Source organism: Hyperolius riggenbachi, chromosome 4 (assembly GCF_040937935.1).
Source record: "Hyperolius riggenbachi isolate aHypRig1 chromosome 4, aHypRig1.pri, whole genome shotgun sequence".
Classification (NCBI taxonomy): domain Eukaryota; kingdom Metazoa; phylum Chordata; class Amphibia; order Anura; family Hyperoliidae; genus Hyperolius; species Hyperolius riggenbachi.
In genome coordinates, this window is record NC_090649.1 from 190,978,806 (window position 1) to 191,005,542 (window position 26,737).

Here is a 26,737-nt window from a genome sequence, read left to right on the forward strand (position 1 = left end):
TAGACTGCATGTAAATATAGTACTCTATAAGTGCATGTGCCCAGGCCCGGATTTACATCACAGGAACCTATAGGCACAGATGTTCTGGCACCCTGAACATCGCCCTCCATGGACATACAAACCCCCACCAAACCATACCACAAGTGTGCTGACTAGCCCAGCTTTACCTGTCATAACTAGAGGTGTCCTCTAGTATTAGGTAGCCAGAGGAACCCTCCTTATTAAGTAGCTAGTGGTGTCCTTTACTGAAGGGAGATCTCATCAGTGGAATGTCGAGAGCTGGATGAGTAATCTCTCATTTACACTTTGCTAAGGACTCTGCATAGGGAAGGAGGGAGGTACCAGGGGAGGAGTGAGCCACCTTTTCATCATAATCAGGTGCCTGTAGGGGCGTGCATACAGTGCCTGATGGTAAATCCGACCCTGCATGTGCCTGTGTGCATGCGGGCAGCATGGTGGCGTAATGGTTAGCACTCTTGCCTTGCAGTGCTGAGTCCCCGGTTCAAATCGCAGCCAGGGCACTATCTACACAGTTTATGTGTCCTCCCCATGTCTGTGTGGGTTTCCTCTGGGCACTCTGGTTTTCTACCAAAAACATACAGGTACCTTAATTGGCTTACCCCTGAATTGGCCCTAGACTACGAAACATACACTACACTATATAGACATATGACTATGGTAGGATTAGATTGTGATCCCCTCTGAGGGACAGTTAAGTGACAAGACAATATACTTTGCACAGTGCTCCGGAGGATGGGACACTATATATATATATATATATATATATATATATATATATATATATATATATATATAATGCTTCAGATATTCCGATAGTTTCTTCAAAAGGTTCTAGACCTTGGCTTAAAATAAAATCTAGGTCATGACCTACTTTTGCACCAGTCATCCACCAAGAAAGGCAATACATACTAATGTTTCCAGATAAACTCTGCAGATTTGGAAAATCCTCTTGATTTGGACTGCTACTTAATACAGTAAGTTCCTCTTGAGGCTTGTTTAGATTAAGTAATTTCCTGCCTCATTAGTTAAACTGTATTCTATCCAATGTTCTATCAATTTTTAAATAAGGAACAACATGGCCAGGGGACTCCGATAAGGATTTCAGGATATTCTTTTTCTTTGTTGTTTTTATGCACTGCTAATGAAAGGGCATAAGGAAGCATCTCTAGGGCATGAACATGTATAGATTACACTGTACATAAGGGTTAATTAAGGCTTTTGGCACCATATTAATTGGCTGCATACCATTTTCTACACTAAATTAAGAAATGGAACCTTAATTGCTTACATTTCAAAGCCACATTTTTGCTTTTATGGTCTTAGGCATGATAAGGGGATAGTAAAAAACTTGACACTTAAAACACTGGGAAATCCTGAGTAGTGCCATAAACCTCCCTGAGCTGTGTGTGACGCTGAATGATCACACTGCGAGTAAGATAATTATAGTCAGATCGTCAGCTATGGTCATACACGTAAGATCAGATAATCTGCGGTACAAAAGGACTGAGGCAAAGCTAGGTCAAATAACAGGCTAGGTTCATACACTGGTAGTCAGATGGCTGAAGTACAATGGGCTGAGACAGTCGTTTAACAGGCTGAAGTCATACACATAAGATCAGATCAGATCAGGTACAAGCAAGGAAGAGACAGAGACAGGTTTGTTAGTCTATACCGAGTATCAGATGACTGTAGTACAGAAGGATGAGACTAATCAAAGTGGAGAGCATGCCGGGTTATACACAGAATAACAATCAGGATAATATACAAAATACAATATATATATACTGTGTATGTATATGTATATATATATATATATATATATATATATATATATATATATATATATATATATATATATATATATATATCGACAGTGTCCATATATATATATATATATATATATATATAGCTCTGAAAACTAGTTGACTAGGTACAATAGCAAGACAAGGTCCAGTGCTCAGCGGACTGATAGCTATAACAGACAGTGAGTAACTGAATGCCCTGGGCTTATATAGAAGGAATAGATCACAGACCAAGCACCCAGGAAAATCGGACCAATCAGCAACATCCCTGCAGCAAGTGTCAGCTGACCACAGGAATCAGCTGACACACCTCAGACACACCTCCTTAACCTATAAAGGCAGCTCTGAGCTGCACGCGTCCTCCTAGGGAGACTGCCAGAAACAACGCGCTGACTCACATCTACAGGGGAGCGGGGGATGCGTCTGAACAAAGAGGAAGAGGAAGCTTCTTGCAGCTGCTCAAGATTGTCAGAGCAGCCTCCAGAGACAACACCAGATAAGTGTGTTACACTGTGTAAGTGGTTCCCAGTGGATCAGCATTTTGGAACATGGAACCTTATACACTGATTTAGTTAGTGTAGCCCATAATCATTTAGAAATCGTTAACTAATCTTCATCTTTATCAGTAGCGTTCCTACAATAGGGCGCAGGGGGGCGTGGCGCACCGGGTGACAGCCAGAAAGGGGGGTGTCGCCACGACCCCCCATGCAGCCGCAGCAGGGGAAGAGCAGCGCTGGAAGGAGGGGTGACAGGGATAGCGGCGGGGAGGGGAGAAAGATCCCCCCCCCTCCCTCACCTGGGTCCCCTTCTTCCGCCTCTCTTCCCCTCCAAATGACAGCGGGGGCAGCGGGCAACTTAGAGTAAGGGCGGGCAGGCGGGCGTGCAGAGACTACTCACTTTACGTCTTGCTGCGTTCCAGCAGCTGGAACGCTGGGTCGCCGTCACATGCCTCTTCTCCGCCTCCAATGCTGTGACACGCATTGGAGGCGGAGAAGAGGCATGTGACGGCGACCCAGCGTTCCAGCTGCTGGAACGCAGCCAGACGTAAAGTGAGTAGTCTCTGCACGCCCGCCCTTACTCTAAGTTGCCCGCTGCCCCCGCTGTCATTTGGAGGGGAAGAGAGGTGGAAGGAGGGGACCCAGGTGAGGGAGGGGGGGGGATCTTTCTCCCCTCCCCGCCGCTATCCCTGTCACCCCTCCTTCCAGCGCTGCTTCCCCCCTCCTGGAGCAGCTATACTGGGGGCAACTAAACTAGCTATACTGGGGGCATCTATACTAGCTATACTGGGGGCAGCTATACTAGCTATACTGGGGGCAACTAAACTAGCTATTCTGGGGGCAGCTATACTGGGGGCAACTATACTGGGGGCATCTATACTGGGGGCAACTATACTAGCTATACTGGGGGCAACTAAACTAGCTATACTGGGGGCAACTAAACTAGCTATACTGGGGGCATCTATACTAGCTATACTGGGGGCAACTAAACTAGCTATACTGGGGGCATCTATACTAGCTATACTGGGGGCAACTAAACTAGCTATACTGGGAGCATCTATACTAGCTATACTGGGGGCAGCTATATTAGCTATACTGGGGCAACTATACCAGCTATACTGGGGGCAACTATACTAGCTATACTGGGGGCAACTATACTAGCTATACTGGGGGCAGCTATACTGGGGGCAACTATACTAGCTATACTGGGGACAACTATACTGGGGGCAACTATACTAGCTATACTGGGGCAACTATACTGGGGGCAACTAAACTAGCTATACTGGGGGCATCTATACTAGCTATACTGGGGGCAGCTATACTAGCTATACTGGGGGCAACTAAACTAGCTATTCTGGGGGCAGCTATACTGGGGGCAACTATACTAGCTATACTGGGGGAAACTAAACTAGCTATACTGGGGGCAACTAAACTAGCTATACTGGGGGCATCTATACTAGCTATACTGGGGGCAACTAAACTAGCTATACTGGGAGCATCTATACTAGCTATACTGGGGGCAGCTATATTAGCTATACTGGGGCAACTATACCAGCTATACTGGGGGCAACTATACTAGCTATACTGGGGGCAGCTATACTAGCTATACTGGGGACAACTATACTGGGGACAACTAAACTAGCTATACTGGGGGCAACTAAACTAGCTATACTGGGGGCAACTATACTATCTATACTGGGGCAGCTCTGGGGGCAACTATACTATCTATACTGGGGGCAACTATACTAGCTATACTGGGGGCAACTATACTAGCTTCACTGGGGCAGCTATACTGGGGGCAACTGTACTAGCTATACTGGGGGCAACTATACTAGCTAATACTTTAAATTACAGTTAGCTCCGCCCTCATTCGGTCATGACCACGCCCAATTCTTTTGCCGGTTGTGGCCACGCCCATTTTTTTTAAAGGGGGGGGGGTGTCTTTTAATACCCAGCACCGGGTGCCAAATGCCCTAGGTACGCCACTGATCTTTATCTATCCAGTGGCTGGATAGTGTACTGGTTAAAGTGAATGGGAACCCATATTTAAATAAAAAAGTCAGATACTCACCTAAGGAGAGGGAAGCTCTGGGTCCCATAGAGCATCCCCTCCCCTCTCCTCTCCCGGTCCCCGCTGTTGCGCTGGCTCCCCCGTAGTGGTATTCGACCGGTTCGGTCAAATACTGCTGTTTCCCGGCCGAAAGGGAGACTTTGGAAATGGTTCGGGAGCCTGAGCTCTCCTGAAGACGGGCCGCTCTATACTGCGCACGTGCGAGTGCCCACTATGACGCACTTGCGTGTGCGCAGTATGGAGCCGCCTGTCTTCAGGAGGACTTGGATCACGAAGACTTTCGAAGTCCCCTCGGCGGGGGATGTGAACGGAGGAGCCAGCGCAGCACCGAGGGCACCGGGAGAGGAGAGGGAAGGCTCATTAGGACCGAGCCTTCCATCTCCTTAGGTGAGTATCTGACTCTTTTTATTTAAATATGGGTTCCCATTAGCTTTAAGGGCTCTGCCTCTGACACAGGAGACAAGGGCTCAAATCTTAGCTTTTTCCTGTTAAGTAAGCCAGCACCTATTCAGTAAGGAGTCCTTGGGCTAGACTCCCTAACACTGCTACTGCCTACTGAGCACTTTGCGTCTGCCAGGAGAAAAGTGCAATAAAAATGTTATTTTTCTTGTCTTTAGCTGTATTTACCCAAAATTTGTCTGATTCAACATTCCTAATCAGCCCAGGCTAAACATTACTGGGAGGGCAGGCCTACATACAATATACAGCAATATACAGTGGGTTGCAAAAGTATTCAGCCCTCTTGAAGTTTTCCACATTTTGTCACATTACTGCCACAAACATGAATCAATTTTATTGGAATTCCACATGAAAGACCAACACAAAGTGGCATACACATGAGAAGTGGAACGAAAATCATACATGATTCCAAACATTTTTTACAAATAAATAACTGCAAAGTGGTGTGTGCATAATTATTCGGCCCCCTTTGATCTGAGTGTAGTCAGTTGCCTATAGACATTGCCTGATGAGTGCTAATGACTAAATAGAGTGCACCTGTGTGTAATCTAATGTCAATACAAATACAGCTGCTCTGTGATGGCCTCAGAGGTTGTCTAATAGAATATTAGGAGCAACAACACCGTGAAGTCCAAAGAACACACAAGACAGGTCAGGGATCAAGTTATTGAGAAATTTAAAGCAGGCTTAGGCTACAAAAAGATTTCCAAAACCTTTAACATCCCACGGAGCACTGTTCAAGCGATCATTTAGAAATGGAAGGAGTATGGCACAACTGTAAACCTACCAAGACAAGGCCATCCACCTATACTCACAGGCCAAACAAGGAGAGCGCTGATCAGAAATGCAGTCAAGAGGCCCATGGTGACTCTGGACGAGCTGCAGAGATCTACAGCTCAGGTGGGAGACTCTGTCCATCGGAAAACTATTAGTCATGCACTGTACAAAGTTAGCCTTTATGGAAGAGTGGCAAGAAGAATGGCATTGTTAACAGAAAGCATAAGAAGTCCTGTTTGCAGTTTGCCACAAGCCATGTGGGGAACACAGCAACCATGTGGAAGAAGGTACTCTGGTCAGATGAGACCAAAATGGAACTTTTTGGCCAAAATGCAAAACGCTATGTGTGGTGGAAAACTAACAGTGCACATCACTCTGAACACACCATCCCCACTGTCAAATATGGTGGTGGCAGCATCATGCTCGGGGGGTGCTTCTCTTCAGCAGGGACAGTGAAGCTGGTCAGAGTTGATGGGAAGATGTATGGAGCCAAATACAGGGCAATATTGGAAGAAAACCTCTTGGAGTTTGCAAAAGACTTGAGACTGGAGCAGAGGTTCACCTTCCATCAGGACAACAACCCTAAACAAAAAGCCAGGGCAACAATGGAATGGTTTAAAACAAAACATATCTATGTGTTAGAATGGCCCAGTCAAAGTCCAGATCTAAATCCAATCAAGAATCGGTGGCAAGATCTGAACACTGCTGTTCACAAACGCTGTCCATCTAATCTGACTGAGCAGGAGCTATTTTGCAAAGAAGAATGGGCAAGGATTTCAGTCTCTAGATGTGCAAAGCTGGTACAGACATACCCTAAAAGACTTGCAGCTGTAATTGCAGCAAAAGGTAGTTCTACAAAGTATTGACTCAGGGGGCCAAATAATTACGCTCACCCCACTTTGCAGTTATTGGTTTGTAAAAAATGTTTGGAATCATGTATGATTTTCGTTCCACTTCTCACATGTACACCACTTTGTATTGGTCTTTCACGTGGAATTCCAATAAAATCGATTCATGTTTGTGGCAGTAATGTGACAAAATGTGGAAAACTTCAAGGGGGCCGAATACTTTTGCAAGCCACTGTATGCGGTAGATATAGGAAGTGCTTCTAATGCTGAAAATTAATGTAAAAGTGGGTATCCTGAATAATTTACTGCATTCTACTATATGTCACTACAGTTCTTCTTTAATGGGAGGGTTCACAGAGAAATAAAAATACTAATCTACCCGTGGCAGGCAGGACGTGCCCTCGACGCCTCTCCGGAGGCTCCCAGTCTTCTCCGGTGGCTCACCCGACCTGGCCAGGTCGGCTTCCAGGTCGGGCTCTTGTGCGCTCCAACATGCATCTCACGCGGTCGCGCTGACGTCATCGGACGTCCTCCAGGCTGTACTGCGCAGGTGCAGTAGTTCTGCGCCTGCGCAGTACAGTCCGTAGGACATCTGATGACGTCAGCGCGACCGCGTGAGACGCACATTGGAGTGCAAGGAGAAGCCCGGCCAGGTCGGGTGCGCCACTGGAAATGACCAGGAGCCTCCGGAGCGGCGTCGAGGGCACGTCCTGCCTGCCACGGGCTGGAGGAAGCCCCAGCTAAGTGCATTAGTATTTTAATATTTTAAACAACTCTGTGGATCTTCCCTTTAAGTTGTGTCACTGACTAGCAGCTCTATACATAGAATTTTGTATAGAATATATAAAACAGCTGTCATAAGAGAGCAGTAACAGTCCTTATGTTAGTGTGCGGTTGTGCTCATGCTTTTGTTTGCAAGTCGATTCCCGGTGCATAGACTGAGGATCATAAATCTAGAGCTTTTATCCTTTTTATGCATTCAAATAATGCTGATATTGTCCGCAGCACTTAACAGAGCACACTAAGTAATTATTGTCACTAACAGACCTATCCCACCAGGCAAGGGGGTGGCTGAAGAACACCACCCTACATGGGGAGGGGACTTTTGCCCCTCTGTCTTGGAGCCAGGCCCACTGCTGACAGGTGCATACCTGACTGACTATTTATTTAACGAGTTCAAAGCTGAGGGGGGAATCTGCTTTACATATAGGGATTTGGCCATATGCCCCCCCCACCCCGCCCCCCACCTCCATAATGGCCAGTCAATCCCCCCTCCCCACCTTGCAGAGTAGCACAGAGATGGCTGTAATATTTGTCTGTTCCATGCTGCATTGGATCGCCTCTTCCTCTCACCAGCAAATTGCTATATGCTGGCATCCTCTGTCTCCTGATCACATGACATGCATCAGGAGCTGAAGGATGGCAGCATAGAGTGAATGGCTGTTGGCAGGAAGAAGAAACCTGACACAGCGCACAACAGGTAAATATTACAGAATTTCCTGCGCTACTCTGCAGAGTGAGAGGTAGGAGAAGCGGGCCTCCATAGCCCCCAAGGCCAGGGGTACAGGGACTATTGTTATATAAAGGTGGGTGCAAAGGGTAGGGAGGAACAAAAGAAACTATCAGAGCAACAGGCAGATCCACACCAGTAATTAGTCTTTGATGGTGTTTCCATAGGGTGATGATCATCACTACACCTTCACTAAAGATAAGGCAATTGGGGCATATACAAATAAAAGAAAAAAATGCTGTCTTCCAGTTGTAGATTATATTTATCAATCAATATATTTATAACAGAAAAGTCAAACAGAGTGGCATGCATGCAGTAATCAGATTCCATTCATTGTTCATCCAATATAATATGTGATCCACATCAGTACTCGGAGGGTTTACAAGTCTTTTGAGAGAGGCATCATTAAGCCCCATACACACACTCAACAGCGGTCTTTTAGGCTCTCACAACCTTTCTTGTGAAACACCTACAAAAAAATCTCTTGCTATTGTTCAGGCAGCTGATAAGACTGATAAGAAGTCAATTCAACATTTGGGCGGGTTTTCAGCAGACAGTACAGCGTGTGTACAGTCTGTCGGTGGACTGATAAGGCCGTTTCTGAGCGATCCGCCACGCGGACCTTATCAGTCCACTGACAGACTGTACACACGTTGTCTTCCGTCAGACGTGTGTACGAGCCTTTAAAGACCGCTGTTGAGTGTGTGTATGGGGTTTTTGTGTTGGCTTATATAATTACATTGCTGATCATGCTGATTGTACACATGAGGCTAGCGTTGCAGTGCAATGCTCCGCCCCCTCGCATCGCAGCTGCAAAAATCAATTTACATGACCTTGCAGCAGAGTGCACCGCAGGGTCATATGCTGGACAGGATGTCACTGGCATTCTCAGCTTCCCTGACGTATTTGCGTTATTCCATGCCTGTACACCGCCATCGCCCAAAAATTTAAATTCTGCGTCGGCCATTGATTTCCATCCATACCGCATACTTTTACACTAGGGCACATACTAGGCATGACTATGAATCGGCCGCTGGGAGTTTTGGGCGCAAGGTAAAGCTGATACTCACCCTGCTCCTGCACAACTCCTAGTAGCGTTAATTACTATTCCCCCTCCTGGCCGTCATGATGAATAGTGGGGGAAAAATGTTGCTGGCAGACGAATTACAGTGTTTTTGTAGTAATTTGTGCTCCATTTTTTGACGGCGTTCAAATTACTCACTAAGTGCCGGTATAGCCATAATTCCTATAACGGTCTATGGTGGCGCTCGCATACTGGTGCCCTAGTGTAAATGGGGCCTGAGTGGTAAAATTACATGTATAATACACTTATTCTTAAGCATTTGATATCACAGTAGAATTGTGATATTTTATCTACAAGAATAAATAAATAAAAACAGGTTTTTTTTTTCAAACAAGCCTTGTATTTACACATTTGCTCCCATTTTAGAAGTGATGATCAAGTTTATTGCTTTCATTAAAAAGAAATGAAAATCGTTATATAAATCATCGGAGATGAGTGTGTCTCCCGGGGGAAATTAACGATTTGCTGATACAGAAACTAAGAAAGCACGCCAGAGAACCCCCCCTTGATTAGGCAGATCTGATTGCTTTATAGGCACAAGTGCATTCACCTAGGAAATCTTTAAGTGATATCTGACACAGATTATGTTGTGACCACAGAAACTGAGTCTGATAAATATTCCACTGGGGCTCCACTGCCTGGAAATTCAGTTCCAACATGCAAAGAGTTATTAATGCAGGGGAAGATGAAAGATATCTAAAATACAAACATTTTGCACATAGCACTGAGGTGCCAGGGGAAACAGCGGGATGGGTACACTTGGTACTGGTGCAGAGCTGATTTCAGCTGGATAATGTTACATTTAGCACAATACAGCACAGCAGCTATACCGACAAAGAATGTTTTGTGATGAAGGCAAGAAAGCAGTTTGTTCCTATGAACCCAGATTAAAGAAAATCACAGAATAAACAACATCTCAGGAAATGAAAGCAGAAAAGAATGTTCTTTTCTACTCCAAAATTGCAGATGCGTTTAAGAAAAGGGAGAAAAATAAATAAATAAATAAACACCACCTGAATGTACAAGCAGCAATACTGTTTTTTTGATGGAACCATATAAAATAACGTCACGTGGATGTGGAGTACAATAGACACTTGAAGCCTGACTATGCTTACCGTGTGCTTAAAGGACTCACAAGGTGAAAAAAAGAAAAGTAGTTTTACTTACATTGTGCAGTATGCCAGACACAGTACGCTCCCGATGTGGGGGCTATCACATGCGCAGAAGGTGCCCACCCATCGGGGGTCGGCGATCTTTACTGACTGTCATTGGAACCCTGAAGAGGACCAGAGCTGTGCCGAGGGACCCAAATGACTTCTAGCGCCTGGAAGAAACCCCAGGTAAGTAAAACGTATTTTCTTTTATTTGCCCTGTGAGTCCTTTAAGGGCATTAAAATGCAAACATGTTAACCATGGGCGTAACTATAACAGTTATGGAGCTCCCTAGCAAAGCTTTGATGATGGCCCCCAATATTTGACACCCCTCCCCTTAACTCCCCCTAGTGACCCTCACAGCCTGGGTGCCAATCTTGCAAGGGTCATAATACAAGTGTGTTCATAATGATCTTCACACCAATAACAAGTGTACCCACAATAAATGCCCTGTGCTGCACAAGTTGTATTAACAACCTCCTACCATCCATGTCCCTCCCACCATTGTAAAACAAAAAAGTTGTGACCACCATTCAAAGGAGATGAGTGTGTGATATGACGAAAGTGACCCTGTTGCCCTCCAGGGACTAACAATAACAAAAGAAAATAGATCAGCAGCACTGCACAGAATTATGGCTCTGTATTGAGAAGATGACATGTAATGACAATCACATGTGAGAGTGGGCTTGATGTCAGCCCACCACTGTAGTCTTGTACACAATGCCTACTGTATAGTGAATGTCAGCCTCCACTCAGCCTCCACTGCTGCAGCCAACATACTCTGACCTCTAACTACTTCACCACACTCTCCATCTCTCTTCTGTGCTCTTCCATGTTGTCACTCCACACTACCCCAGGTGCCATCCTTTGTGAGGCCATCCCCCTAAACTCACTATTCTCAACCCACATGCCTAACTAGAAATCACCACCAAGAAAAGCAGCTCCTCCCTATTCCCCACTAGTTGCTGTCATCCTTCCAGCTCCAGGGCACTGCACTCCCCCCCCCCCCCCTTTCCCCAACCCACTAGGGGCTGTCTCCTCCCTACTCCACACTAAAGGTCCGTACCCACGATACAAGTTTAATACGTTGTAACAAATAAGTATTTTTCTCTGAAGGTCATTATGCTGTTGGTTATATTTTAGAGCAGAAAGGAGTTCTGAGTTTAGATCCGCTTTACGAATAATAAATTACCATCTTAGATTTGACCTATATTGGCCTATATTAATCACACAGCTGCTAATTTGAAAACCTTTCAGTAATTCCCATCATGTTCCAAAATGGCCAAGTCAATGACTACAATTTGTAACTAAATAATCACAGTCTACTTTTAAAAAGTGGTCTAAGTTTGCTGAATAACTTGTTAAAGTGGATCCGAGATGAACTTTTACTCATTGCATAATTGTGTTCCTTTCCTATTGCTTATAGGGCATTCCTCAAGCCAAATGCTTTTTTGTTTTTGTTTTAATACTGTAATTTCCTATAAACTAAACAAGCCACTCCCACAGGTTTTCAGAGAGCCAAGGCACTTTCAGACAGTAGCAAGGGCTCATGGAAGCTCAGTCTGGGCAGGAGGAGGGGGAGGTATTACTAGCCAGAGATTTCAGAGGCAGAGGGGAGGAGGGGGGGGGTGTTAGGTTTTTTTTGCTCAAGATGCAGATAAGCCTGCCTCTGTGTAATGTTTACAAACAACATGGCTGCTGTCATTGTATAACAGGAAGAAATATTCTTATTCTATTAAAGCTTTTTGCAGCTAGATTTGCTGTGTAAACTATCTAAACTTTAGATAAGATATATAGACAAGTTACTTGTTATAGTTAGTTTTTCATCTTGGATCCACTTTAAGTAAAAAATGATTAACAAGGACATTCATTTCTTTTTTGTGTCTCAGACTGCAGGACCCCACTTGCTTGTTTACCACTTATCACCCCTTCTCCCCATTCCATAGCACATGCTGCTTGGCTATAGTGAAACAACATGTCTATATAGCGCTCATATTCAGAACTGTTGTTTTCATGTATAACATACACAGAGTGACAGTAATCTAGTGTTTGTAGAAGGCCTTAGTTAATGGAGCTTTGCTATGGAGCTTCACAGTATAAAGCTCCATAGCATAGCTCCATTAACTTAAGCCTTCTACAAACACTAGATTACTGTAACTGGTCAATTAGGGCATACACAAAAAAGGAGCACGAGGAAATTTGGACGGCTGGAAATATCAGTTGTGAAATACTGGTAACATTACCAATATTCTGGTTAATAGAATATCGGTAATTGTTCCAATATTCTACTAATGCCTTTCATAACCTTACTCTCATACTAACCTGCCACTATCTACACCTGAGAATTACCCCCCCTCCCTTCCAAATACGAACCCATCTTACCTAAGGCTAACACTGAACCCCCTGATGGCAAATTTCTTACCCTCGCACTGCCTACGCCACCAAGTGGAAGCACCATGGCTATCCTCCGACAACAGGGTTCAAATATATTAAAGTCGACCTCTGTCGCCTAAATTGCCCACTCTGTGCCAACATAGCTGGCTTTGGCGGCACCCAAGTCTCCAGGCGAGATATGTTCCTGCTTTTCATTTGGGGTGGCAATTTATCAAAAAGTGATGTTCAGACATGTTGTTTACCAGGGAGGGGCAGAAGCAGCAAGTGGCTTCAAACCAAGGCTCTGCAACTATGGTAGGCATTGGGTGAAAATGATCCATCCCACCAGATCGGTAGAGAGAAGAGCAGAGTGTTGGGAACACCTGTATACACTAGGTTTATAGCTGAAATATTGGATAATGAGGATTTTTTCTCGGGAAAATCTAAAGTGCTTACTTTGCACAAGTATGAATAAAAAAAATTGGTAGGCCTTGGTACCGCATACATATCAATCAGCCACCGGGTTATTCAGGCACAGGGTAATGCTGATAAACGGCTCACCCTGCTGCTGCACAAGTCCCGGCGGCGCTAATTACTATTCCCCCTCCAGGCCGCCATGAATAGTGGGGTAAGATGTTATTTAACAGTTATTGCTGTCGGTCGAATTACAGTGTTTTTATAGTAATCTGTGCTTCCTCTTCTGACGGCGCCCAAATTACTTACTGTGCCATAATTCCAATTACGGCCTATGGGGGCGCTGGCTGCACCCAAACCTCCTGCTGTATTTTTACATCACTTGCTTGCTACCTACCTCCTATAACTATCTTAACAATTACAAGCTATCTCTTTCAGGCAGAACCTATTCGTTTTATTTTTCAGGAGATGGCAATCAAGCAATATGTCCTTATTACTTAGGCTTGACTTTCAGACCTGATTAGAGAAAACCTTTGCAGTTAATAACATTTGAAGGGCAAAATTATATTAAGAAACAGAAATAATATGATGCAAGTCTCAATAACCAATACATTATACTTCACAGAGTTCTCCTTTAAGGTGAACTTCCCACAAGTCAAAGACCATTTCAGCCAATACTACTGAATAATACATAATTACTTTTGTATGATAATGATCTCCTTTCTGTAACCTACTGTCCTAGCTGTTTCTGGATCAATTAATTCTGACACATTTTTTGCATTTTATTGCATTTGTTCTTGCATATTATATTACTTTTCATGGAACAGAACATTCCAAGAAATAATGGAAATCACTATTCTGAAAGCCAGGCTGACAGTAAAAAAGAGATTCAAGAATGTCAAAGGAGGTGCCCAGCTAAAAGGGAAAGGCTCAGCTCTGCACCCAAAATGACATCTTTATAATATTCTGACGATGTGACTGCTCTGTTTTCTGTTCCTCATCCCAGCCCTGCAACTGGATCTGGTGAATCACTACATGACTATGTTATGGCACAGCATTATGTCCTACAGAGAAAGAAGAGGCAACACTTGAGAAAGAGGTAGCTAGTACATGTTCATAGACCCCAAAGGTTCTACCCCAATTTTACACTGTATTTTCTTGGTCTTACACCCTCAAAGCAAAGATTGACTAATTTCACCTAGACTTGATCCCATCCCAAACATGTTCTACATACCAAAATATTTTTGTGTTACTAGTGCACAGTCATCTCACATTGCTGGACAGAGCTGTTGTTTCTGTGTTTAATGGGGGATGCAATCTTGCTTTTTTTCAGAGCAGGCAGGACTTGTTCAGTGAGAGATGCGAGCTGCTGCAGACACTAAAGGGTTCTCTCTGCATTTACAGCACCATGGAGGGAAGTTTTTTTATACTAAATATCAAAGAAAGGTCATACTGTCATACAGTACTCTCAGTAGCAGAGAGATGTACAGCCATACTCTACAGTGGGTGGATAGTATACTATTTGCCAAATCAATAAATACATTACCTTTTACTATTGGAAAGAGTCTGCTATCTATAGTGCACATTCTAACAATGGAAACAGCAAATTATATTCTTAGCTTGCTGGTAACTGACGATTGCATAGTATACTGTATAGTACTAGTTCTAAATCTAAGGGCTATTTTCCGATAGCAGCATTTTGCAATGTGATTCCGATCACTATCCGATCGTAAAATGCTAGGCACTCGCTCGACTACTGAAAACCATTAGGCTCCCTGCACACTGCAAATCTGTTTTCTGATTCCATTTCCGATTCTCAATTCCGATTCTCCCTGAATACATTCAACAGAAAACCGGATCAAAAAACGCAGCATGCAGTAAAGATTAAAAATCGGAATCGGAGGTCAAAACCGATTGAAAAGCGGAATCAGAATCGGAATCGCATGCAGTATGCAAGGAGCCTAAGGCCTCTTGCACACTGCATGCATTTCCGATTCCAATTTTCAATCGGTTTTTACCTCCGATTCCGATTTTTAATCTTTACTGCATGCTGCGTTTTTTGATCCATTTTCTGTTGAATGTATTCAGGGAAAATCGGAATTGAAAATCGGAATCAGAAAACGGATTTGCAGTGTGCAGGGAGCCCAGAGAGATTTTTTTGTACACTTTAGCTATAAAGGAGTGCATGAAAAATGCATAGTAATCGTGCCACTATGCGTGTTTTTCCGCAATTCAGTATTTCCAAATCCTGTCCTGCCCTTTTATTTGTTCCTTCTGTTGGAAAGCGCAAAACCAGACACATTGCAATTGCGCTGTACACCTGATGGGTCAGACGAAAATCATGGTGGTTGACTCTCAGCATGATCATAATTCTCAGTGGAGAACGGCCCTCTGTGTGTGGGTCAGTGTATGATTCACATAAATGTATTTAAAAGTTTGGTTGTAGAAAACACGATTCAACAAATTGACACATTTTTTATCAGTTTGTTTATCACTGGTTTGTGTTCTATCCATATTTGATGAATGCATAACCAAACACTGTTCATAAAGGTAGTGCGTGTATTTTATTCGGTATTTTAGACTTTTGTGTGCTAATTCATAAGTATTTTCACAGGTGCGGTAAAAGTTTGGTGAATTACCGAAGCCCATTGAAAACCTATTAGTAACAGCAGGAGAGATTTACAAGCTGTTCCGTGCAGTGAGGGTATTACAATAGAAGAGACATCCCAGACATCCCTTTACATGTACATTTTGTTATACTGCCTCTGCTTGCTCTGAATCTGATCTGAATCTGTCTAATAGTTTTTCTTAACATTCTATTTAATTGCCACAGCTTAGAAGAACTTTAATAAACTTTACACATGCCAACTAGCTCCTACACATCTTCAAAACAGGACCCAAGAGGTTAAACAGCCACACAGCCTGAGGTATTCAGGGGAAGCCTGTTTTGATCTGTTCTCACTCTGCTGCTGCCTGGGGGGGTTTAAAGGCTTGTCCTGCCGGCGAAGGTTGCAGGTCCTATCAGATTCCAACAGTCAGACTTGCAGGAGAACAGGGGCTGTTTCTATTGGCTCTCTACTCCATTCAGTTGCAGCTTCCTCTGCTTCCAGCACAGTCTCTGCACTCTTTTCAAAGCAGACGGTATTGCTTTGGGGCTTTACCGCTTGTTGTAGGGTTTATGAATTGACATTTACTGACGTGTTGAGATATTTACCTCACCACTCGGTAATTTCAGCTTTTCATGCGGTAACAGCTTTTATGAATTGACATTTTCCTAAGTGCTCTGTAAAGTTAGCTGTTTTCTGCATTACCGAATGCAGTAATGCTTTATGAATCGACCCCATTAGACTGTCACATCAGCATTGCCATGTTTATGGCCTATTAATTTTAATTGTTTGCCAAATCAATAAATACATTACTTTTTACTATTGGAAACAGTTTATTGTTGCCAACATATTACGCGGCGCTGAAATAAATAAATAAAATAAATAAATAATACTAGTACACTGTAATACACCTCAGATACACAATTCAGGTTTATAGTACCTTAAAGTGGTCTGAAACTCTGACATAACATTCAATAAAAATGTGTTTCTCTACTTTGTATTCATACAGTTATCATATTTGCTTTTGTGCACAAGTAATACTGTCTGTCTACAAATTACAAGTTTCCAAAGTGTAGTTTTTCTTGCCCTGAAAACTGCATTTTATTCCAACTGCTTTTAATTATATATTAAACTCTTCTGATGAGTTGTTCTGAGCTGTTTGTGTGCCTGAAGAAGAGATAGCTTCTCAGAAAGTGTTTTTTACTTGTTACAGACAAATGTATCAACATTGGAATGTAAACAAAGATACTGTTGCGTGGCTGGAAAGTGTAATGGTAATGGTTAAGGGCTCTGCCTCTGACACAGGAGACCTGGGTTCGAATCTCAGCTCTGCCTGTTCAGTAAGCCTGCACCTATTCAGTAGGAGATCTCGGGCCAGTCTCCCTAACACTGCTACTGCCTATAGAGCGCGTCCTAGTGGCTGCAGCTCTGGCGCTTTGAGTCCGCCAGGAGAAAAGCGCAATATAAATGTTCTGTGTTTGTTTGTTACTGTTATCTCCAGTTTGGATGCGGATTTGAAGCTGAATAGCAGGACAAAGTGCTTTGTTTAACCATTTCAGTGATGTTCTGCTGAAATAATTCTGGGATAGTATCTTTAAAGCTGTGAGGAATCTTTTAGAGCAAAGTAGAAATGCTGACTTTCAGACCAATGTAAGTACCTTGCAACCTCAGGTTTCATCTCATGTTCCCCATTTACAAAGCTTCTGGTCTCAGCATAAAGTTTTACTAACATAAAATTATTTCACACCTTACTTGACCCACTCTCATACAGAGATGCATGACTGCTTCTCCAGCAATCAGATTTTGAAGATCACTTTTCTCTATGATGATAGTGTTTCCAGGGTCAATCTTAAGACATCAATTTCTGAAAGTGAGACTCGGACCCTTCAATGTGATGGTCACTAAGTGTTCCAATGCAAATCAATTACTATGGTTTAGCAGATCAACCATGTGATAGATGCTGCATCCACTCAATGGGACATTTCAAACATTGCAGCCCTATGAATATATGGAAGAAGATATGAATATATAAATCCACAGTATTGTGAAACACACACAACAACATTGCAACAAATATTTTTAAGATTAGTTTTAAAAGCCTAAAAAAACATGTAGTACAATGATTATTACTAAGGTCACGTTCAAATTGGTGCATTGTGGAACGGTGTACCGGCAGCTTTGTAACTGAGCTCACTATACAGCAATGTACAACCTATTTTATTTTCACAGTACAGCAGCAGCATTGCAGCATGGTAACCCAGTGTATGCAGTGCATTACCGTTAAATGCACGCGTCAACAGTGAAGATGAAGCATACTTTTCATTGACTATATGCTTCACTATACAACACACACAACGCAAACATAATGACGCCGCTGTTCCGATGCTGCTGTCACAGGGAAGGCAAGGCTGCTCTTGCTTAGCATGGAAAAGATACCTTGCATAGTAGACAACAAGATGCGCACATATGTTATAAAATGTACTAATGAAAATGGGAACAAAATGTAAGCTATTTTATTAATCATTGTGGCAGTTTTGTGATGTCAGAGTAAGAAATATGTTGCTGGGCCCTCAGGCTTGTTACATTCAGAAATACAGCACAGCAGTGCTAGGCTGAGACATGTAGATAAATACCAGTGTAGAAAAGTAGCAACGAAAACACTCCGTTTATATTTCAGGCAGATTCACTGCATGTTAAAGAGGACTTGAACACAGCACTTCCTCTCTGCTCTAAAATATACAGCATAGTAACCTTTAAAGAAAAACACATTTCTTTGTTACAGCTGGTATGTAGAAGCAGAAGAATATTGTACCGTCTTAGTCATCAGTAAAAGCAAGAAGTTTTGAATCAGGATGATACCAATTACTGGATAACTAAGAGATAAAAAGTAAGCTTTTAGCTAATACAATGAAGTGGAAAAAGAATGCCTATACAGTCCTAGAACAGGAGGGGACCGAGGCTGCATTAAGCAATTATAAGGAGTGCAATAAAAGATGTAAAAAAGAGTAACCAAGCAGCTCAGGGTGACCCAAACTACTAGGAATGTGTAGGGGGATAAAAGGGACCAAAAAGCCCTCTTACTAAAAAAGCAAAGCTTGGTCTAAGTGCCCTCTTAAAACAGAAGGAAATTTGCAATAATTCAGTTATAAATGAACATTTGTGGTTACCCATAATGCACTACCACTAAATATGCAAATTATCCCTTTTCGCCCTAGTTAAGCCAAGCAAGCATCCAGAACCGCTGGTGTTTAGCAAGCCTATAGCTTTAAATTTTACACAGCCATATCAAACCCACATGTAGACAGCCTGTTTCGGACTTTTGGTCCTCATCAGTACATGGCAGGGATTGATAAGGCTGTATGAAATAGGGCTTGGACGAGTACAACAGAGTAACCAAGCAGCTCAGGGTGACCCAAACTACTAGGAATGTGTAGGGGGATAAAAGGGACCAAAAAGCCCTCTTACTAAAAAAGCAAAGCTTGGTGTAAGTGCCTTCTTAAAACAGAAGGAAATTTGCAATAATTCAGTTATAAATGAACATTTGTGGTTACCCATAATGCACTACCACTAAATATGCAAATTATCCCTTTTCGCCCTTTTCATTTATAACTGAATTATTGCAAATTTCCTTCTGTTTTAAAGAGGAGCTGTTAGGTATAAGGTCTCAGAGAAAATAAACACATATATCAGTAGCTAAAGATTGGCTGTACTTACATTACATATGCATTTCACTGTCCACGTTTGGATTTCACAGAATTTTTATATAGTATATGCAGAGAATGATGCTCCTGACAGCCCATGGCAGGTTCCATGTTTGTGAAGCCAAATGTGTCGTCATGTCCTGCCTGCTTCTGATCACAGAGGAGCTAGTACAGAATAACACAGTGTGCAGTGAATATTAATGAGCCATGTGGCTAGGAACAATAGCGGACTCCTGCAGTGTACGCTGCCCCGGAGATTTATCTGTGCTGTGGCTGGACTGCGTTAGAAGCTGCTGAAACTTGATCCCGTCTTCTCCTTAGCAGCCGAGGGGAGGGCCCCAGAATGCTTTGCAGTATGGAATGCGGCTTGCGTCCTCCTTAGGAGCTTAGCTGTGCTGATAAGCACACATTAAATGTAAGAGAGATCTTTATCTTTAGTAATGTCTTTTTGGCTTCTGTCTAAACTGTTTAACACAGGAGAATAGAGGTTTAAATTAGCTTCTGCAGCCTGACAGTTACTCTTTAAGAAGGCACTTACACCAAGATGTAAAAAAGAAATTAGGCTGGCAAAGATTGAAGCTGAAAATCAAATCGCTAGGGATATCAAATCTAACCCAAAGAAGTTTTCAAGTACATCAACTCTATAAAAAAAGGGGTCAGTACTGGGTCCAGTGCTCTTCAATTTATTTATGAATGACCTAGTAGATGCATTAAAAAGCAATGTTGCTATTTTTGCAGATGATACAAAATTGTGTAGAATCATCAAGTCTCAAGAAAACAGTGACATATTGCAACAGAATGGAAATTTTTGAACAGAGGCACCAACAAGGATAAAAACTTCTAAAAACCGTTTAAAAAGGGGGATGTTTAGGTGGACTTACCTCCCTTGTAGATTAACAGATTGAAATCCTTATTTTCAAATAAAATAACGTTTATTTAGTGCTTCAAATTGCAACACGTTTCGCAGGTCACAATCCCTCTTCATCAGGCAAAAAATTTAGAAAACGTAAAGGGTCTGTGTAACGGCCAAGCGCCTTTTGAGCATGTGGAATGTATTGCCACAGGAAGTAGTTATGGCAAATTCTATATTTGCATTTTAAAGGGGGCTTAGATGCTTTCCTTGTGTTGAAAGACATCCATGGCTATAATTACTAGGTAATGCCCGGTGGTGTTGATCTAAGGATTGCCATCTGGAGTTGGGAAGGAATTTTTTTTTTCCCCTTTTGGGGATAATTGGACCATGCCTTGTAAGGGTTTTTTGCCTTTCCCTGGATCAACAGGGACATGTGAGGGTGCAGGATAGTGTTGTACTTTGTCCTTTGGTTGAATGTTGATGGACGTATGTCTTTTTTTCAACCCAAATAACTATGTATGCATATACAGGAACAAGGAACATACATACTGACAGGTATATGCAGGAACCAAGCCTGATGAAGGCTTATTATTAGCCAAAAGCTTGCCTTTTATTTATCTCTAAGTTCGCCAATACATGGTATCATCCTGATTCAAAACTTCTTGCTTTTACAGCTGATACAAATCCTGCAACAAATCTGCTGTGTATCTACTTCCTGCTTTAAAGGAAGCAGACATATTGTTAACATCCTGTGCTTTTCAATTAGCCTCTTTGCCGTGGCAGTCAGCTGACAGCTGAAGAGATCAAAAACTTGAGATTAGACACAGATGAGAGGAAATTAGACAGGCTAAACTCTGTAAATACATACAGGGTGTGTTTCTCTGTTTTCCTTCTGCCCTGTGCAAGAGTTCAGGTTCACTTTAATAAAGTCACATACACACACACATAAATAAGGGTTTTCCTGGCATTCCTAGACCATAAAACAATCAGCCCAAATTTTCCATGGAAGACGTTTCTGGAAGAAGCATGGCAGGTTCTTAAGTTTTGTGACATATAATTCATGATTTAGGAGGATCAGGAACACACAGTAGGGAATTTTGGCATTTGCAATGAGAATGTTTGCCTTTTGAGTAGCATTCATTTATTATACCCAGATTACTGTAAAGAGGTAGGATCAGAACAGACAAAATTGTAAAAAACGGAAACCCTGCAGAGCTGAATATGGTACATGGCATGTATTATACCAGTTCTAACCATTTACTACAGGCCACACATAGTGCTACAAATGGATCCCGGAAAGCCCCATGGAGAGCAGGGCCGGATTTGTACTTTTTACCGCCCAAGGCCCACTATCACCAGCTGCCCCTGACCAATTGCATCCAGGACCATTCAGATTCCAGCTTCCAAGTCTTTCTTCATTAACAGTCAAACGCATGGGCACATCACGTGGTGGGAAGCCAGCCTCACACACAGATACATAATCCTGGATCTACTGTGTTTACTGAAAGAGCCCTTTCATCCCCTGATTGAGTGCCAGACCCGGCCATCCCCTGCTATATACAAGCTAAGTACGGTGGCCACAGACTGGGTCTGGCTGCTACTGCTAAAGGCTAGTGTCTATCTATGCTTGTGCAGGGTGCAGAAATGGGACGTCCAGCTCCCGAGTCTCCACCGCTGTGAATGTTCGGCAGGTTAACTGCCAATAAAGTCTGCTGCCCACAGGCCGCCCCTTGCATCCTGGCGCCCTAGGCCATGGCCTAGGTGGCCTTGCCAGAAATCCGGCCATGTGGAGAGCAGAGCTCTCAGTACACGGGTGCCAGGCTTCTCTACAATATTCAGTTCAAAGAACAAAGTTCTTTTTGAAATACAGCATTTAGTGTGTCACTAGGGGCAAAATATTCAGGAACGATGCCCCAAATACTGATAGTCCATGGGACTTAATTCCTATTGTGCAGTGCAGGCATAACGCACAGGACAGTTGTGTGCTGTATCTCACAGCTACTAAACAAATGTCATATTTCCATTGCTTAGTCTAGCTAGTGATAGCTTGTCACACAGGATGCTGTAAATACACCAAGCTTACTTTATCAAAGTGCTTTATTAGTGAAATATCGAGTGGATACTGCTTGCCAGACAAACAAGTAGGTCAACCACTACTAAGCTGCCTTAAGCCTCGTACACACACCTGACTGAAGTAGGCTGAGGCAGCCGATAATGTCCGCCTCAGCCAACAATCAGGTGTGTGTAGGCAGCTAGCGACCCCAGACTCCTAACCCGCGAGCGACCCACCAGGCAAACCTGCTCAGCCCCAGGGACTCTGATGCCCCACCAATGATGTCACGCACACTTGTCGTAACTCCGTCTCCCCCGCATAGCTACACAACTGACATGGGTTTGTGCAGCCCAGTGCAGCGATGTTGCCCGTTGGGCATCAGGTCCTGTTCCCTGATGGGCAACATGGGTTGGAAGTGTGTACAAGCGCTAAGATTCATATACACGTTCAACATTATGCACAATCGCACAACGTGACCAACAGCACGAAAAGTTGTTTACATGACAAGTACTTACACACACCCCAACCAACTAAACAACAAACTTAAATACTGCATGAGCAACCAAAACAACAATCTGCACAACATGTCCGCATTCAAAAACAAAGCTGTTCAAATGACTTGTAAACATGTGGCCAACCTGCAAGATAGTTGTGTAGGTTGATCTGCCCCGTTGGATCTGGCAAACCACCTGTTATCAGTTGGTCGTCTTGTTGTTTGCCAGTCGTACACACGCCCAACTGTCTTCCAACAGACCAAGTTTAGATGATAGTTGGGCAGATTGTTTGGATGTGTGTATGAGCCTTTAGAGAGAATAAATATAGCACATAAGAGCTGCAACAATGCATCTGTTCTTTATTTGTAAAAATAATGTCATATCAATTCATAGGTAAAGTTATAATACATGTCTTTTTTACTGGCTCATTGAATGAAAAAAAAGCAAATTTCAGGCCATTCAGGGCATCATGAATTTCCACCTCTCACAATCAGACCAGTTAAGCTGGTGCATTTCTTTGCTTGATCCACTTAAAAAACCTACAGCATACAAGGAAACGAGAAGTTTATTTATAGCATTAAACAAAAGCGGCTCTTGATGCAGGCAGAAATTAGCCAAGGCTGATCAAAGGTAAATGCTGCTTTTAGCCAACAATTCAAAATAGATGACTGCATAATTAACACTCTTCTCTTAGTATTATGGCAAACAAGGCAGAGAAGTAGGAAGTCCTGCTTGTTTTTACACCAATTTCCTTCCTATCCGCTGTACCAAACAGGGAAAATAAAGACAGTTTTGTTAAATACTGCTGGCTTGATAGACTGTGGATGAGTGGAAGGCAATGATGTGTGTGTAATGGGACTAAATCAAGAAAAGAGTACAAAACATGAAGCTGACCACTCTAAACACCCATATTCTTTGTTCCCTATAATTAATGTGCATACTGTGGGAAACAGACATGGGATGTGCTTGTGCTCTCTCAAGGGCAGGGAACTTCTCCTAGTGATTCTTATTCTGCTGTAACCTATCATATGAACATGTACTAGTATTAGTGATGTCTCAAATCACACATCAACTATGTATGTATGTATTTGTACTTGTGTCACTGGATGTCCTAATTGTACAGTTTTGAACTTCTCATGTATCTAAGCTCACCAATATTTGTTTTATAATGTACAGTGCTATGGAAGATGTTGCAGCTTTCAGATGGAGTAAAATTGGGCCAAATCTGGCCCTCAGAGCCATCATATTTGGCCCCCAAGTGGTTTCCTCACTTTACATTATGTTTGGCCCACTATAGACCACCATGGAAGTATATTGAGAGTGAAGCCCTAGATCAGGGGTCCCCAACCTTTTCCGGCCCGGGGACCACTTTCTGACCAAATTCTTGTCTGCGGGAGGTGGGGTGTCCTAGTCACAGTGAACAGTGTCATGCACAGGTGGAGGGGGGGGGGGGGCTGGCATAGCTAGCATAGTTGCCCCAGTATAGCTAGTATAGTTACCCCAGTATAGCTAGTAAAGTGCCCTAGTATAGCTAGCATAGTGCCCCAGTATAGCTAGTATAGTGTCCCAGTATAGCTAGTATAGTGGCCAGTATAGCTAGTATAGTCCAAGTATGGGTAGGTAGTGCCCCAGTATAGCAAGTATAGTGCCCATTATAGCTAATATAGTGCCCAGTATAACTAGTATAGTGCCCAGTATAGGTAGGTAGTGCCCCAGTATAGCTAGTATAGTGCCCAGTATAGCTAGTATAGTTCCCAGTATTGGTAGGTAGTGCCCCAGTATAGCTAGTATAGTGCCCAGTATAGCTAGAATAGTGCCCAGTATGGGTAGGTAGTTGCCCAGTATAGCTAGTATAGTGCCCAGTATGGGTAGGTAGTTCCCCAGTATAGCTAGTATAGTGCCCATTATAGCTAGTATAGTACCCAGTATGGGTAGGTAGTGCCCCAGTATAGCTACTATAGTGCCCAGTATAGCTAGTATAGTGCCCAGTATGGGTAGGTAGTGCCCCAGTATAGCTAGTATAGTGCCCAGTATAGCTAGTATAGTGCCCAGTATGGGTAGGTAGTGCCCCAGTATAGCTAGTATAGTGCCCAGTATAGTTAATATAGTGGCCAGTATAACTAGTATAGTGCCCAGTATCGGTAGGTAGTGCCCCAGTATAGCTATTATAGTGCCCAGTATGGGTAGGTTGTGCCCCAGTATAGCTAGTATAGTGCCCAGTATAGCTAGTATAGTGCCCAGTATGGGTAGGTTGCGCCCCAGTATAGTGCCCAGTATAGCTAGTATAGTGCCCAGTATGGGTAGGCAGCGCCCAGTATAGGTAGGTTGTGCCCCAGTATAGCTAGTACAGTGCCCAGGATAGCTAGTATAGTGCCCAGTATGGGTAGGTTGCGCCCCAGTATAGCTAGTATAGTGCCCAGTATAGTTAGTATAGTGCCCAGTATGGGTAGGTAACGCCCAGTATAGGTAGGTAGTGCACCAGCATAGCCGTAGCCCCCCCCCCCCCCCCCGCGGCCGCTGCTGCTGTTACCTTAGCTGGCGCCCGCTTTCTCTATATTCCCCTTTCCTGCCCGTGCAACTGATTCACAACAGCACACTCCGCGGCTGCTATGATGACTAACATTTAGCAAGCTAGGGTACACAGTTTGAAGTGGATTATTTGGAGGTGTAGTTCAAATACGAGAAATACCTTCAAGAGAGGTAGGAAAAAAATCCAAGAAAAAGCAAGGCCTTTTATAGGTAGATGATAGTGCCTGGGGGAGCAGAGTGTGGGAGGGTGACAATGCTGTCAGTTGCAAAGAACAGTTAAGGAAGGATGAGTATGAAATAATGGCCTTTGGATTTAGCTATTAGATCATTTGCTATTTTGGTAAGAGCTATTTCTGCAGGATGGTTGGAGTAAAAGCCAGAATGGAGACATTCAAACAGGGATTTCAAAGGGCAATAATAAGTTAATTCTTCATGAATATGTTATTCCAGCACTCTGGTTGGGAAGGGGTGACATATACTTCAAGTATTGGTTTTTCAAGTATTGATTTTATAATTTAGGACTGGGAAATTTCAGCAGAAATGTAGATCAAAAAGAAATGTTATCTCAAGGACGAGGAGAGCTACAGAATGAGGTGGAAGTGAAGAGGATCCAAGGCACATGTAGTGAGGTGGGATTTGGAGATTATAGAAGTATTCTGCAGTTTTAAAGAAAGAGGAGGTGGGAGACGGAAAACTGAGGTAAACATGCAAAGTGGTTGCTTTGGATTGTGAAACTGTGATGATATGAGGGAAGAGAAATAGAAGTGTTTTGCAAATGAGAGCAAAGTAAAAAGACTCGTATTGTTTTCCAGTACCGGAAAAGTAAAAAAAAATTCAGTTGTTTTTTTTATGCAAAAGAGCTTCGCTGAGCTATCTGACCTACTGGGTTAAATACAGTCCTGTTTTCTGAAGCACTTAGACAGCCAAGAAACAGTGAGCCACAGCTTGAGATAAGGTTTTACTGCAGGAACATTCAGAGTCATACTCTTTAAAACAGAAATAAAGTGTGGTTTTAAAACTGCAACAGCTTGATGCAATGTTATAAAAAAAAAACTATATAACTGAAAATAAAAATATGAGACTCTTTTCTTTGCTACTAATGTTCTATTCATTATCTGTACTACACATACAATTCATTATATTATACTTTTTTTACCTTCAGGTTTGCTTTAAGCCGTGTCAGTACTTTGTTTTTTGTAAGCCCTCATCAGTGTTGCTTTTTCTCCAACTTCCTACAGACCATGTAGAACCTCTTTGCTTACGGGTTTGTTGATTCTGCTAGGGTTGACTTTTGACATGACAAGAATGGGAATCAGTAAGAGGGGCAAAGGTGTCCAAGACTGATGTGAAAGAGTTGTGGTAATGTGTATACGCTCTCTCAAGGACAAGGTCAGGGCTCTCTCAAGGACAAGGTGAGGTGCGATTACAGAGCATTATAGAGAGTGCAGAATCAGGTGGTGAATGTTTCTGGGTGAGCATGTGTGTACATGTGA

The 26,737-nt window shown here is 43.0% G+C and overlaps 1 long non-coding RNA gene across 1 annotated transcript in view; it reads right to left on the reverse strand.

The window, feature by feature from the left end:
* The window catches only part of LOC137570614 (uncharacterized), a 41,735-nt gene extending 18,798 nt beyond the window's left edge, over window positions 1-22,937 (reverse strand). Inside the window, exons 1-2 of the long non-coding RNA XR_011031112.1 lie at window positions 22,860-22,937; window positions 17,362-17,612 (exon numbers count right to left, since the gene is read on the reverse strand). This is a non-coding gene — a long non-coding RNA (uncharacterized lncRNA). The remainder of the gene's footprint in view (window positions 1-17,361; window positions 17,613-22,859) is intronic.
* Window positions 22,938-26,737: the final 3,800 nt, after the last annotated feature.